The following is a 16,496-nucleotide window of genomic DNA, read 5'->3' on the forward strand; positions in this document are numbered from 1 at the left end:
GGATAGAGGCAAAGTCAAATGGAGGGAGCATGGCACTATGGGGGTGTTTACACAGTCATACATAACACGAGGATAAACACTCTGAGGAGGTGAGGGGGAGTCTTCATATAATCGATTTTAGGAATAAGGAATTTTCACCCTAGCAGTAGCGCCAACAGTTTGTCAGTAGAAGATGACCCCTACAAATTCCTAGTGAATCTGAGCAATGTGTAACTGAGGAAGCTGAGGGCAGGAAAGAGAGAAAATAGGGGAGGAAGAGAAATTCTTCCTGACCTCTGCAGGGATCTTCTTATGTTCCAAGTGTGAGATTTGATTACTTTTATTTTAGCATAGCCATAAATGTTGCTGGTCATAAAACCACCCAGCCCTGCCATAAATTATGCCACAGTATTTGGGCTTTATCACCTCTGGTGGCACAGGGTGTATGTGTGACTGTGTGCATGCACTCATAAATGTTGCCTTTTGCTTAAGAGTCTATTTTTATCAGTCATTAATTTCAGGAAGTAACTCCTTGTTTTCTCAGCACTGGACAGCAGAAAAGAGAGAGCAAGGGGTCACTTCTCCAAGCATCTTTCATGACTTTCCAAGTATCTCCACCAAGCCTCTGCTCATTTTTCTCCCTCCCAGTTCCTGATCATCTTGTCAAAAAACAGCTCAGTTCTCTTCATTCATTCAATATATTTGAGTGCTTACTATGTGCAGAACACTGTACTAAGCACTCGCACTGTCTTAAGTATCCCTTGGAACTGATTTTAATGGAAGAATTTTGCAAAAACAAATCAAATAGAACTTCTCTTCTAGAAACTTTTGAACCTAGCTAATGTGGGAAAGGGATTGTGTCCCATCTGATTATCTTGTAATCAGTGCTTAGTGCAGTGCTTGTCACAAAATAAGCACCTAAGTACCATTTAAAAAAATCCTCACACTTATTTTTTCCTGTTGATGGATAGGACTGTTCTGTTTATTTATGGTATTAAGTGCTTGCTATGTGCCAGGAACCGTATAAGCTCTGGGGTAGCCACAAACTAACCAGATTGGACACAGTCCTTGTCCCACTTGAGGTTCACAGTCAATCTCCATTTTACAGATGAGGTAACTGAGGCACAGAGAAGATGAACGACTTGCCCAAGCTCATGCAGAGTCAGGAGAAGAACCCAAGTCCTCTGACTCCCAGGCCCTTGTTCTATCCTTTAGGACACACTGCTTCTCAGTTGCCCAGCAACTTGCAAACAGAACGTCACACCTCATTGTAATGTCCTGTTGGCCTGCCCTTGCTTTCTCCTATCACATTTTGTGAATTTTCATCTTCCATTCATTTTTGCAACTGGAAAACTATTTACTATTTTACCTCATTTTTGCTGTTTTTTCAACTTGTTTTTTTTTCATCCCTATGCAGCTGTAAAGAAGGAATCTCCCCTGTGGAGGAATTAGGTGTCACTTCAGTTGATGTTGTGGGTTACTGGAATTCTGTAGATGCCCAAAACAGCAGACAATATAATTAATCACCACTCGACTGCCTTTGTCTTCTGATGGATTTCCCAAATACTTACAGTACATTGCAGTACAGTACATTGCATTTAGTATTACCACTACAGGGTGGCAAAAAAAAAAGCAAGTCCCATTTAAAGTCCCTTTTCATTCAATGAGGTTGGTTTTTGTTGTTGCCCCACTGCACTATATTCTATGTTTTCCCCTGTTGTCCTAGACCACTTTTTTCCTCCTCTTGCACTAGCCCTACAGGAGATTTTCATCTTTAATTCTCAGTTCTTGAGGCCCATAGACTTTGCTGTCTTGTTTTGCTGCTTGGTCGGGTGTCATCCCTGCACTATAGATCAACTGAGAATCACAAACACTAGGCCTGTCAATCTGTCTTTTCACCATCACCAAAATTAATTAAAAATATGTCAACTTGAACTCACATTCACTTTGACTATTCTTTGATTTGTCATGGAATTCAATTCACATTCTGTCTCATTAGTGAATAAGTTATGAAAATTGCAGTCCCCCCACACCTTTCTTTTCTGTCAAGTCTAGTAGGGTTGTACAGGCTTAATCCTGGGGAAACTAATAGAGTGAAATGTTCACACAATTACATAGTATTTTCCTGTTATATACAATTCACTCTGGATACCCAGTGCTCAGTGAATGAGTGATCTGTGGAGCTAGGAGCCCTGTCTTATTTTGAGCTTGTATTCAACCATCTCTGAATTTTTGACAAGGCTGCTTAAAGACTGGTGTGATTGAATCATAAGACCACTCAAAAATTGCAACTTATGCTTTGTTCGATGTGAAAAAAACATCCTGTCAAAAAAATGCTGCCAAGGTAGTGAGTTGATGCAAAAAAATGATGCATATTGGAGAAGGAAGGATTTGGGCATTTGGCTAATCTAAAATGATGAATCAAAGTCCAGCGGTGACAGCAGACAGTGGGTCTAATTATCTCCAAAGGGGGATATTATTATATTCGGACTCCAGCTGTCAAGTAACAGTAAACTTCTCCTGGATAGCACTAGCATTTTCAGAGTGGAATACCAAATCTTTGACTCACCACTGGGACTATATAGCCTTCACGACTCAAAAATAAAGCTGCCCTTGAGACGTTGCAAATCTGGTCACTTTTTCCTTATGGAAGCTGCATCTCTAAAAAAAAAAAAAATTAAAAGGGTCACAAGGAGGGCTCAGACTTTCAAAAACAAGATAAATTCTTGATCCAACAGTCCACAAGGAGATGGGCAAATATCATTCCTGGAAAGTGGAACAGAGAGTGTGTCTGGGAGACAATTTCTACTGTTGTATCTTATGCACAGTCTAAGGCATCAACTGTATCTCTCTTTGGGACACTGCATCAGTATTAAATAATTTAGGTATCAATGAAAACCTAAATTCAGGTCTAGAATTGATGTCTTTAATAGTCTATTTGGAATGTGTGAACTCTACCTGCAACTGCATCCACCTAAATTGGCATCAGTCCACTAATTGGAGCAGCGTGTCTCAGTGGAAAGAGCCCGGGCTTGGGAGTCAGAGGTCATGGGTTCAAATCCTGGTTCTGCAATTTACCAGCTGTGTGACTGTGGGCAAGTCACTTAACTTCTCTGTGCCTCAGTTACCTCATCTGTAAAATGGGGATTAAGACTGGGAGCCCCACGTGGGACAACCTGATTCCCCTGTGTCTACCCCAGTGCTTAGAACAGTGCTCTGCACATAGTAAGTGCTTAAATACCAACATTATTATTAATCTTCCTCCAAATCATGCCTCAGTCAGTCAATGATACTGAGCACTTACTCTATGCATAGAACTGTACTAAGTACTTGGGAGTGTACAATACAACAGAATTAGCAGACATGTAACCTGCTAATAATAATAAGTGCTTATGTGCCAGGCACTGTACTAAGCACTGGGGTGGACACAAGCAAATCGGGTTGGATACAGTCCTTGTCCCCGTGGGGCTCACAGTCTCATTTCCCATTTTACAAATAAGGTAACTGAGGCACAGAGAAGTTGAATGAACTGCCTGAGGTCACGTGGCAGACAGTTGGCGGGGCCAGGATTAGAACCCATGACCTTCAGACTGCCAGGCTCGTGGTCTATACACTATCCCATGCTACTCTAGAGAGTAACACTAAAAGTATGGTCTGTGATGCTACATCTTGACTTATGACAGTATCATGTGTAACAGAATCATAAGCTTGTCTTATTCAGGTATAATAACCACTGTTTATTTTTTCTTGACTAGGCAGCTGCCAGTATCATAGGAGACTATTACTCTGTGCTTCACCACACTCTATGCATCATGTTTCTAGCTGCACCAATCAATCAGTTGTGTTTATTGAGTGCTTACTGTTTGCAGAACACTGGACTGAGCACTTGGGAGAATCCAGCATAAGTGTCGGTAGACATTTTCCCTAGCCATTTATTCCAGTATCTACTCAATTACCCTAGAAATATTAGACCATTTGACTCAAGTTTGTTTTTCCCCTCCTTTTTAAGTCATCATTGCTTTCCTTGTCCTCCATCAACTCTCATAGATGACCCAGAAAAGTGCTTCATATTACTAGGATAAATATTTCCTAAATTCATATTTGGTCCTACGTTCATAACCTGCCACCTCTAGAAGAGGAATTTGGAACTAGAATCAGCTTCATCGAAAGAGTAGGCCCTAAAATTAATAAATCAGTAACACTCACTGAATGCCTGCTCCATGCAGAGCACTGGATTAGGCACTTGAGAGTATAATTATGTATAACTTCCTAGGAATATTTGCATGCCTTTGTCTACTTAATGAAATACATAGAAAGACTCCCCCTTCCTCCCCACAGAGGATACTATCAACAAGAAGGTCCAGTCTGCAGGGCAAAATAAAAACTCACCATATGCTCTCTGCCAGTGAGATAGTCATACTCCTACCACTCCCCCAAGCTTTTCAAGGAATTCACATTATAACAGAGGTGAATCACAGACACAAGCCATTCACAAATGCTATGCCTGTTGATAGCACAAGTATGAAAGGATAAATAAAACTGAAAATAACCTAAATTAAGAATATGCATTGTAGGTATTAAGCACAGAAGTAATAAGGGCAACTGTTGGTTAAGGGTTCTGAATGTTTAACATGTATTCTCTTATGGGCAGTTCATGTCAACCAACTCTATTATTTTGTGCTCTCCCAAGCGCTTAGTACCATGCTCTGCCCAAAGTAAACACTCAATAAATATGATTAAGAACTGATGTGTTTCTGGAGAGTTTCAAATTGTAATTTAAGCATCAAGTCATATTGTTATTGTGTGTGTGTGTGTGTGTTTAAACACTATGAAAGAGAGCTTCTGGAGGACAGAGAATACTGAAATATTGTAATGTTTATTAGCCGATTACAACATTTCTAGGTTGCCTGCTTAAAGGCTATGTAGCAATATCAATTAATCAATCATATTTATTGAGCACTTACTGTGTTTACAGCACTGTACTAAGTACTTGGGAGAGTACAACAGAATTGTTAGACACAATCCCCACCCTGAAGTATCTTACAGCCAAGAAGGGGAGACAAACATTAAATTATCAATAAGGAAAGTAAATAGAATACAAAAATATGTACATAAGTGCTGTGGGAGTGTGGGGGGGTATAAATTAAATTACTAAAGGGGTTCAGACCCAAATGCAAAAGGGAGGGATAATAGAGTGGGAAGATAAACAATTAGCCAGATAAAACTTCTTGTAGGAGATATGATTTTAGTAAGGCTTTGAAGATGGAAGGAGTAGTGGCCTATCAACTATGAAGGGGGAGGGAGATTTCTGCTAAAAAAAAAAATCAGTCTTGTATATCAAAAATGAGTTCAAAATCCATAGGTCAAATATTAAAGACTCAGACATTGTGATAAAAGGGGTATACATGGTGACAAATTACTCCTCTAGTAGTTACAGCTTCAGAACTCATTAATCAGTTTGCACAATATCTTTGAAGTAGGATCCCAAGATGTGAGACAGGCTTTGAGGGCACAGAAATTCAAGGGATTGGTCTACAATGCAGTGGAACATGCTTTTCAGCTACCCACCCACCCTCTTTGCTTGTTCCCTCCCCTCACTCCAAAGTATCTGCTTCAAAACTGCTGCTACCATCACCTTTCCCCTCAAGTGGACTGATATTGGGAGATTTGGAGGGTCTGTAAGGTGGTCAGGCTAGGACTGGGCTAGGTCTCAAAATTCAAGCTCATAACTATTGGCCTTAGGCTTCTCAACTGTCTCTAGTCTTAGCTAATTTTTCTCTTGTTCCACTACATCCTGGCTTGCATTCCACTCTTCCCAAGATCACTTTCCAAAATCACCTCATTTGTGGCTCTCCTTTCTTTAATTCCATTACTCCCATTTTTTCCATCTTCATGGAATGCCTCCTCTCACTTCACCTCTGCCAAATCACATACCTCTGTTAAAAAAAAAAAAAAAATCACACTTCCAAGGGGCACTCCCTGAATAGTCCTCTATCTTCCTGGTCATGGTGCCCTGTCAGCCATCTCAGAATTTTCATGTATAATGGTCTGTTTATATGTTTTTTCTTTGACCATTTATACCCACATTATTACTCTTCACCTATGGGATGTTCATCAGTTTCTCTTTTTGGTCTCTCCCCTTAGGCTAAATTCCTCATTGGCAGCAATCATGACATCTGTTGTATGTTCCCAAACACCTAAAACATGATCTGAACACAGTGATGATGGAATGTCAAGTCATAAATCTTCACCATGATGGCACATCCTCAGCAATTATGCCCATAATTCTGACCGCTACACCTCCTCTCTCCTGCCACCTCTGCTGTGAGGTGTCTGTCAGTCAAACTCTTGGGGTACTGTAAATAATAACAATAATAATAGTAATAATAATACTTGTTGATAATTACTCTGTGCCAAGCACTATTCTAAGCCCTGGAGTAAATACAAGTTAGTTTGCAGAGAAAGCAGTGTGGTCAGAGGAAGTGATATGACCTACTGGATAGAGTGAGGGCCTGGGAGTTGGAAGGTCATGGGTTCTAATCCCAGATTCACCACTTCTCCGCTGAGTTAACTTGGGCAAGTCACTTCACTTCTCTGGGCCTCAGTTATGTCATCTTTGAAACAGGGACTGAGACTGTGAGCCCTATGTGGGACGAGGACTGTATCCAACCTGATTTGCTGGTATCCACACTAGCACTTAGTGCCTGGAACATAGTAAGTGCTTAATAAATACCACAATTATTATTATTATTATTGGGTTAGACACAGTCCCTGTCTCACATGGGGCTCACAGTCTAAGAGGGATCAATCAGTCAATCCACTGTATTTATTGAGCATTTACTGTGTGAGGAGCACTGTACTAAGGGCTTGGGAGAGCATAACAGAGTTGGTAGACATGTTCCCTATCCACAGTGAGTTTACAGTCTAGAGTAAGAGTTAATCCCCATTTCATAGATGAGACAAATGAGGCACAGAGCAGCAATGACCAAGAGAATGTCCAAGGTCACATAGCAGACACATGGTGGTGTTGGGATTAGAGCACAAGTCCTTTGACTCCCAGGCCTGTGTTGAGGGGAGGTGGATATCAAAATAAATTAAGGATAAATGCATAAGTACTGTGGGGTTGTGGATGAGGTGAATAAAGGGTACAAATGCACATGCAAGGGAGATGCAGAAGGGAGAAGGAGTAGAGAAAATGAAGGCTTAGTTAAGGAAGGTCTCTTTGAGATGTGATTTTAAAGAAGTCCTTGAAGATGGGAAGGGTGATGGTCTGTTAGACGTGAAAGTGGAAGGAATTCCAGCCCAGAGGAAGGATGTGGACGAGAGGTGGGCAGCGAGTTGGATAAATAACTTGGTATTAGAGGAGTGAAGTGAGTGTGCTGGGTTAAAGTAGGAAATAAGCAAGGTAAGAGAGGAGGGGGCAAGCTGACTGAGTGCTTTAAAGCCAAAGATATGGAGTTTCTGTTTGTTGTGGAGATGGATGGGCAGCAGCAACGAGTAGATTGCATGCAGTAGACAGGTGATGTATGCTGTTGATGACTTGCAAAGTGGCAACAGCAACAAACAACAATTCCCACATAGGCAGCATTGTATAGCTTGGTTATTCGACGAAGATCACTGAATTGAAAACTACCAATGAAATCAGGCTTCCAGGCAGCCCTGTGCCCACTAACCTGAAGCAAACAATGATTTATGTTCAGGCAGTAATAAAAGATGCTGATGACTTATTTTATGGTTTGAATATCCCAGCCTGAGGATAAATATTTGTAGCCACAAAGATGTGAATAGGCTTTGCAGATGTGAGTGAAATGCATTGTTTTGTAGTAGATTGCAGATTGGTTGTAAATATAATGGCTTGTAAATGAAGATTAGCTGAAACTGCCCAGATTCCTGGCTTGAAGGTGTATTAAATTCCTCTGGTCTAGAGTATCCAGGTATACCTATCGTCCAAATTTTCTGGGTTCAACTTCATAAAAGATATTTATTTTCTTACTGCCCAAACCCTTTTTCCACAAACTTGCCTTGCCCCCTGCCCTGTATCCTCCATCTCCTACCAGCCTAACTCCATATTCCGCAGGAAGAACTTCAGAATTTGCATAGATTTTTTTTTTTCACTTCTGCTTTCACTGGCAGTGCCACATTATCACTGCCAGCATGATTTTAGGAAGAGTCTTTCTGAACGCCCAATCCTGAATGATCATTTGCAAAACAACTTCAGACCCCAGTAAAGGATAAATGATCTATGTGGCACTAAATATTTCAAAAGCATTCGACACCAACATGAGGCCATAGCTCTGGCAACTGCCAGGCATATTTGGCAACCATGACCCTTAGGTAACTCTACAATGGACAATGACCTCAGAGTTCACCCTGTCTAACCCTTTCTCTGGCACTACTGAGAGCACTGTCTAGTAGATCAAACCATGTTTAATTTTATGCATCTCCATGCTCAGGGTTATGAGGGACCCTGAAAGTGGAGTTAAAATATGCTTCTGATTCACCTAGAATCTTTCAGCTCAACAGATCTGAACATCTTCAATAGTCTATGAAACAACAATTTCCAAATGTCAGTTTGCTGTTGACTGCTTTGAGGCAAATACCCCCAAAAGACATACAGTTGATTATGAACTGCTTCATAGTCAGTGCAGCATTAACTGAGACTGACAATAAGCCTGAAGAAAACCAAAGTTATATATTAGCCTACACCCTGGAAACCCTATTCAAAGATGAAGATTTTCATTGGTAATATAATTTAAGGCTGCCCCTGAATTCTGCACAGTACAAAATCCCAGGATATACAAATAGAGAAAGCAGAAAAATGAATCCAGAAGGCCAGTATAACTCTGGAGAAACAAATTTGGTAACAATAAAGCAAAATATTCATAAGCTCCAGCAGTGTTCAACCTTCTATTTGGCTGAGAGGACACAGGCTGGCTTAGTGTCTAGAGCACAGGCCTGGGAGTCAGAAGGACATGGGTTCTAATCCACTATTTGCTGTGTAGCCTTGGGCAAGTCACTTCACTTCTCTGCACCTCAGTTACCTCATCTGTAAAATGGGGATTAACAGTGTGAGGCCCAGATCAGACAGGGACTGTGTCCAATCTGATTAACTGGTATCTAACCCAGCATCTACAGTAGTGCTTGGCACATAATAAGCACTCAGTGAGTACTAAAATTATTATTATTAATAATGATCATCATAATAAAGACAGTTTCTGGAAATTGCAAGTTCTTTGAGGGTAGGGAACATGTCTACCAGTTCTGTTAAATAGTACTCTCTTGAGTACTTAGAAGAGTGCTCTGCATATAGTAAGTGCTCAGTGAAAATGATTTATTAACATTTCACAAACAACACCAACCCATAATGTGGTCCGATAACCAGCATTAAAACAAGGTTAAACGTCAACACAGTTTCCCTGGATAGGACATGCAAGGAGAATAGGTGATAACAGGATAGTTAAACTGCTATTCTATTGTGACTTTCCTTTGAAAAATGCAAGCAGGAAGAGAAGAAAAAACAGTTTAATAGGGGTTTTAAAGACTGTTTTCAGTCTTATTCTCTTATATCTATCCCAGTGTTTAGCAGATATGTAAAGACTTGAATAAACCCCATAAATATAACATAAAGAAGTACAGTGTCTAGCAATCTGATATTGAGGTGAACTGTTGTGAAATCCCTACAGTAGATAGATTTTCTGCACATGCCACAACTTGGGTAGGTGTCCTGTGAGATTTAGGATGCCAAGGTGTAGCTACCAAGACATGGTCTCACAGAAGTCCAATGTGGGTCAAGTTCATCAGTGCAATAAAGAGCTATCTTTATGTATACACAGTGTGGGATGAACTGTTACTGACAATGATTGTGCCACACCCATACCCTTAGATGAGATTTCACTCTTAATTACATTATGTTTACTAAACATGGACAGAAATGTAAGTCTCATGGTAATCAATCATTTAAAAGCATTTACCTAGCACCTATTGTGTGCAGATAACTTTACAGCAAATGGGAGAGTACAAAAGAGTTTTAGAAGTCATGATCCCTACAATCAGGGAACTGACTTTCAAGTGGGAACACTTAAATTAGAGCTGGGAGGAGTGATAGGGTGCATTGCAGATATGAGTGGATTGGTAGAAGAAAAACTGTTCAATTTTCCATACTTTTCTTCTGAGAATTAAGAAGAATTGGATGGCTCTAATAATAAATTCAGAATTAGGTTAATAGTAAGAGTTTTCAAAATGATTTTACTGGCTCTTTGGATGATCCTTATTTAATGATTAAGTGGTAGAGTTTAGTGCACAAGGCTTTATAAACAATTTTACTCAGAATAAACTTTCCTCTTTAACCCCATTTTATAGATGACAAAACCTTGGTAAAAAGGTTATTAATCCAAGTCCCTGAAAAATAAATGAGAAAAATAAGAATGTTATGGCTTAGATTCAAAGATTGCTGCCAAGAGGTGTAGATAGGTAAGTTGTAAAGGCCAATGCATTTGCTATTTGCAGTGTTTGGTAATATACCCTTTCATGCCATTGTACAGTAGGCTGAAATTTTTGGTATAATTTTCCAGGCAGCAAAATGGTCTTAGTTTATTGAGAGACCAGATGTATCTACTGATGGTGACCAGTGATTTTTGTCAAATCTATGATACAGTAAAAACATCACCAATTGCATTTACTGATCAATATATAATTTTACATTCCCCAACACCTAGAAGTAAAAGGGACAGTGTCTGACCTCAAGAAACTCAGTGGGGGAAACAATTTGACTAAATTGCCAAATATATTCCAAGTAATAAGAAGCAGCATGATCCAGTGGCTAGAGCACTGGCCTGGGAATCAGAAGGAACTTGGTTCTAATCTCGGCTCTGCCACTTGTCTGCTGTGTGACTTTGCACGTCACTTAACTTCTCTGTGCCTCAGTTCCTCGTCTACAAAATGGGGATTAAGACTGTGAGCCTCATGTTGGACCTGATTATCTTGTATCTATCCTTGGGCTTGGAACAGTGCCTGGCACATAGTAAACCCTTAGGAAATACCATTAAAGAGTATACAACAGATACATATATTACTCAGATAATACCAAGCAAACAACAAATATTCAGCTTTGTCAAAACTTGTTTTTGGTAGAATGGGATGACAGAATGTGAATTCACCTGAATATAGCACGATGTGGTGCTGGAAGAAATAGTTGTGTGCATGCTTGCAGTACCTGAGGTAGGATGAATCAATCAAAGGTATTCATTGAATGCTTACTGTGAGCAAAGCATTGTACTAAAAATTTAGGAAAGTATGATACAAAATATTGTTTGATCTGATCCCCGCCCACAAGGAGCTTACAGCCTACAGGAGAGACAGACATTGAGTTCTGTGATAACGAATACTGGAAGGATACTCTCTCAGTTATAGGACAACTGGGTGCATACAGGTAAGAAAGAGAGAAAGGTCTTAGTGGAATTTCCCTCCCTGACACATGACAAATTTGGTCCACATGCTAAATCACGATCAGAGTCAGGAGTTCATTATTCATAACTTTTTTCAGAAGTTAGTCCAGAAGCAGGTTGTTCAATGCTAACTCAATGCTGGTAGGGAAAGCTGCAAGGCAGCTTTCTTACTTTGCTGTTAGAAGATAATAATTATTTGTATTTTTTAAGCACTTACTATGTCCCAAACACCATTCTAAATGCTGGGGTAGATACCGATGAATCAGTTAGGATACAGATCCTGTCCCACTTGGGGGGTCACACTAATCCCCATTTTATAGTTGAGGTAACTGAGGCACAGAGAAGTTAAGTGACTTGCCTAAGGTCATGCAGCAGATACATGATGGAGACAGAATCAGAACCCAAGTCCTTCTGACTCCCAGGCCCGTGCTTTATCTATTAAGCCATGCTGCTGCTTGTATAATCACAAGTCGTTTCCTAAATTTTCCAGATTGTGAGAAAAAGTCTATGCAAATAACTATCTCTATTCTTGTAGAGTTTGAGAGAGGGAATCAATTCTGAGAGTAGTACCATTTTTCATGACACTGACCTGCTGATAACTTTAATAGTTGAGATGGAATCAAGGTCCTTAAACTTAGTGGTTGGAGACATTCAAACTCTTGTTGAATTTCTATTGTCAGCCCTCTTTGTAATGATAGAAGACTCATCTCTATTCCTCAGTGGTATATAATAGTTAACTATGGTACATAGAAATAATAGCATGCTATTCTTTTCCAAAGAGTTTTTACATCAGTTTGACCAGTGCAAAATGCACACAAAAAAATGTTACATCTTTTGGTCACATAGAGATCTGAGTAGGATGGCTGATAAAATGAGAAATAAAACTGTGGATGGATGGGTGTGAAAAAGCTTTCTATGTCTTGGAGGGCATCAGCAAGTTGTAATCCTTTCAGTTCTAAATATGCTATGTCTGTGGTTGTGATTGGCACAGCAATCATGGGAAATGCAATAGTGTGGAAAGGTTTATTAGGTAACTTTCTGGTATTTTGTGCAGACTATGCCGGGGACAAAGTGGAAAAAAATGGTGAGCTCTTTCTTCAGGCCTAGAAAGGCAAGACATGTCAACATTTTGTCACTTTGTTTTTGCCATATTAGAAACTAATCTACTTAATGTGCAGTATAACTCCAGGAATAAAATTTTAACTAGGATACAAATTTTATACCTTTTCATTTCATGGATACACATAAAAGTTTGCCATGTTATTAATGCAACTTATAACTCAACTGAAATATACAGAAGAGCCCGCCTTGCATGTTTAGTTTTTATTCTTCTAAAAAGTGTCCACTCAGTTATTCCATTCATATAGTTTTATGACATGATTTGGATAAAACTCTGTTGGGTAATTTTGGAATGTTTTTCCAACAAATGCATCTACATAGAAAAAACATGATGCAATGTTTTAAGATATATTTGCATACTTTTGTGCATATCAATATGCAAATTATCTCCACAACACAGACTTCATCAGGAATTTAACCACTTGCCCCCCTTCAAATTAGGAAAATTGAGGGGCATATTGTTACATGGCCTGAGTATATATTTAAAGGGTGGTAAAAGGTGTGCCAAATCAATGGGAATGACAATGGGAAACAAATTCAAAGATACAGATGGAACTTCTCTGATAGCATATTCCATTTTATTTCGATACTAGAGTCCATGTTTACCATAAGAGACAACTGCAGACATTGTCCTGATGATCTACCATGTCAGAGCCTGAAAAATTATGATTCTCCTATTTGGTCTTTATTACTCTCATCTGTAATGAATCTAGGAGCAGAAAAACAGTCCATTCTAGAGTTGGCTTCAAGTGCCTGTGTGATATTTAATATCAATCAATCAGTGGTACTTATTGAGCATTTACTGTGTGCAAAACACTGTACTAAGCACTTTGAAGAGTACGGTATAATAGAATAGGTACGTCTGTTCCCAGCCCAACCAATCAATGATATTTACTGAGCCCTTGCTGTGTGCTAAATGCTGGGGACAGTAAATACAGCTGAGAAGCAGCATGGCCTAGTGGAGAGAATGCAGGCCTGGTACTCAGAAAGACCTACTTCTAATCTTGGCTTGGCCAATTGCTTGCTGTGTGACCTTGGGCAAGTCCTTTGATTTTTTCTCTGTGCCTCACTTTCCTCAGCTTTACAAAGGGGATATCTGTTCTCCCTCCTATTTAGCCCATGAGCCCCATGCAAGACAGGGACTATGTCCAACCTAATTAACTCGTACCTACCCCAGTGCTTAGAACAGGGTTTGATACATAGAGAGCACTTAATAAATACCATTTAAAACAACTCCAGACAACTTCAGACAACTCCTTATCCTTGGCTTTAAAATACTCTATCAGCTCGTCCCTTCCTACCTCACCTCACCAATCTCCTACTACCCACTCCAATCCACTCCTACTACCAATCTAGTACCAACTACTAGTAGCCACTCCTACTACCAATCTTCTATTGCATGCCCAGCCTGTACGCTCCAGTCCTATAGTACCAGCTTACTCAAAGTTCTCCAGTCTCTTTTCTCTCACCACCAACCCCTTTTGCATGTCTTCCCTCTGGCCTGGAACTTCCTCCCCCTCCATATGCACCAGACCACCACTCTATCCACCTTCAGAGAATTAAGAACACATCTCTAGATCTTAAGCATGCTGTGGGCAGTGAATGTGTCTGTTTTACTGTTATATTGTACTCTCTCAGGTGCTTAGTACAGTGTTTTATACCCAGTAAACACTATGATTGATTGATCTCCTTCAAGAGGACTTCCCCAATTAAGACCTCTTTTCCCTGGCTCACTCTCCCTTCGGTGTCACCTATGCACTTGGATCTATGACCTCTGGATACTTGATATTTTCCCCACCCTAACGCCCAACCCCACAGCACTTATGTACATATATTTTAATTATACATTAGAAATTATTCCTATTAATGTCTGTCTCCCCTCCTGGACTTTAAGCTCATTATAGACGGGGAATGTGTCTGCTAATGCTGTTGTATTTTCACAAGCACTTAGAGTAGTATTCTGCACACAGTAAGCATTCAATAAATGCCACTGATTGATTTAAAAAAATTACAAAAGCTGATAGACAGGTTCCCTTCCCATAGGGAGCTTATGGTCTGGACTAAAATAAAATGTGTTCAAGGGAGCAGCCATCAAGAGCCAAGAAGATAGCATTGTCTAATTGAAAGAGCACAAAATTGGGTCAGGAGACCCAAGTTTGCATCTCGGCTCTACCTTTGGCTTACTGTGGGACTTTGGGCAAATCACTTAATCACACTGGGCCTCAGTTTTCTCATCTGTAAAATGGGGATGAGATACTCGCATTGTCTCTCTGTCTCTCTCAGATTGAGTGCCTGGTGAGGCAGAATTATGTCAGACCTATTTGTCTCGCATCTCTCTCAGAGTTTATCCGAGAGTATACTTCATATAATGAACACGAGACATACGGGTCATTTCCTCATCACCTCAACTTAGGTTAGATATTTAGTTATCCAAAGGTGTGGGGTATGTGACCACAGCAGCTCCTTCCCTTCTGTTTTAGCTTGTACTAATCTGGCCCTCCTGTTGGAATCTTTAAGATCTCTGGTGAGTGGTGCAAAAAGAAGTAGTATTTGATAAAACTTTGTTTTTTCAGATATCTAGTTTAAAACCTAGCAAATAGGCATTTAGAAGTATCCATGCTCTTCAAGATAAATCTTACTGTTTTCAAGTTAAACTCCTCCTGGCATTGGTATTAAGAGAGAATTAGGTTGCATTAGTTGAGCTTTGCAGGATGCCCTGATAATGCCTTTGCAATCAAAATGTAATTACAAAATAAGGATGTTAATTTACAGAATATTTTTATTTTGAGTTTGAACGGGAACAGCCTGAAACTTCAAGAGTACTAATAAATGATATAAATGAAATCCTAACTATTCACCAAGATGAGTGGTTAAATGAAGGGCAATTATGAACAATAAATAATAATCAAGAAATCACAAATAATTTTCAGGAAATTTGGAATGTTCTTAACCTCCCTGAGGTGATTATTCTTTTTCCGTTATGGTACTTGTTAAGCATTTACTATGGGCCAAGCACTATCCTAATCACTGGAGTAGATACAAGATGATCAGTTGGACACAGTCTCTATGGGCAAGGGGCTCATGGTCTAAATTGGAGGGAGGAGGATTTAATTCCCATTTTCCAGATGAGGTAGCTGAGTCACAGAGAAATTAAGTGACTTCTATATAGTCACACAACAGACAAGTGGCAGAGCTAGGATTAGAAGCCAGGTCCTAATGAGAAGCATCATGATCTAGTGGAAAGACCACAGACCTGAGAGTCAGAGAACCTGGGTTCTATATGTCCACTATGTGACCTTGGGCAAGACACTTAATTTCTATGTCCCAGTTACTGCATCTGTAAAATGGGGATTAAGACTGTGATCTCTGTGTAGGACAGAGACTGTGTCCCACCTGCTTATCTTGTATCTACCCCAGCACTTAGAATAGTACCCAGCATATAGTAAGGGCTCAACAGATATCATTTTTTTATGGCAGTCCTCTGTCCCAGGCCTTGCTTTCCATGTTAACATCTTAACATTTCTTAACATCCTTAATGCCATGGGCATAGATATTAGAATGCTGGGTGGGAACATGGTGCAGGAAGTGATTTTTATGTTGGTTCCTTAGCTGGACCACAAACTGTCTTTGAAATATTGTTGCTTCAAGTGCCTCAGTTTCCTCATTCATAGTAAAAATCCTAAACCTATGAGTACCCTGGGAGAGTTCTGGGAGAACTAATTAGCTATTGTCCAGCCACTGTGTCAAGATATTTAGTTGAACAAATGCTCCAGGAATATCTTTATTACATCTGTCAGCCCATTTCCTTGGTGCCAATCACTGCAGACACAGATTCCACATTTCTTGACTCAGACATTGAATTTACATAGGGAGGCGAAGCCAATTTAGTAGTCAGCATTAGAGAGAATGAGTTGCAGAGAGGCAGTAGGAAGGCAAACCTTGCTAACAAGGCAA

At 39.9% G+C, this 16,496-nt stretch overlaps 1 long non-coding RNA gene across 2 annotated transcripts in view; it reads right to left on the reverse strand.

Annotated features, from left to right (window-relative positions):
- The window catches only part of LOC114812286, a 477,687-nt gene that overhangs the window by 59,580 nt on the left and 401,611 nt on the right, over nt 1-16,496 (reverse strand). The window contains exons 5-6 of one of the 2 annotated variants that reach the window (XR_003759949.2): nt 2,549-2,640; nt 1,366-1,467 (exon numbers count right to left, since the gene is read on the reverse strand). The exons of the other annotated variant lie outside the window; for it this stretch is intronic. This is a non-coding gene — a long non-coding RNA (uncharacterized LOC114812286). Of the gene's footprint in view, nt 1-1,365; nt 1,468-2,548; nt 2,641-16,496 lie in introns of those variants that run through there. 2 annotated transcript variants of the gene reach the window in all.

Source organism: Ornithorhynchus anatinus, chromosome 5, assembly GCF_004115215.2.
Source record: "Ornithorhynchus anatinus isolate Pmale09 chromosome 5, mOrnAna1.pri.v4, whole genome shotgun sequence".
Lineage (NCBI taxonomy): Eukaryota > Metazoa > Chordata > Mammalia > Monotremata > Ornithorhynchidae > Ornithorhynchus > Ornithorhynchus anatinus.